This window comes from Etheostoma spectabile, chromosome 17 (genome assembly GCF_008692095.1).
Source record: "Etheostoma spectabile isolate EspeVRDwgs_2016 chromosome 17, UIUC_Espe_1.0, whole genome shotgun sequence".
Taxonomy (NCBI): Eukaryota; Metazoa; Chordata; class Actinopteri; order Perciformes; family Percidae; genus Etheostoma; species Etheostoma spectabile.
The window spans coordinates 2,111,910-2,112,196 of NC_045749.1; positions in this window are offsets into that span (position 1 = coordinate 2,111,910).

The following is a 287-nucleotide window of genomic DNA, read 5'->3' on the forward strand; positions in this document are numbered from 1 at the left end:
TGGATTTACCCTGCAGAGACCTGAGGACCAGGTAACCATAGTCCTCAAAAATCAGCCGCAGGTTAGAGCGCCAACACAGAGACAGAGGACGGAAAAAGACATCAGCAAAAATACATGTACCTGGATTCTTTAAGTGTTTTAAAAAGCGCAACATAAATCAAATATAAAAGTAAAGTAAAATTTGTGTTAAAATAGTGTCTAAATTGAACACAACAGTCCGTGCCCCTTGCCTGGCATCATGGTCAGTAGTGACGTAGTAGTAGTGTTACGTAGTGTTAAACGTCAAA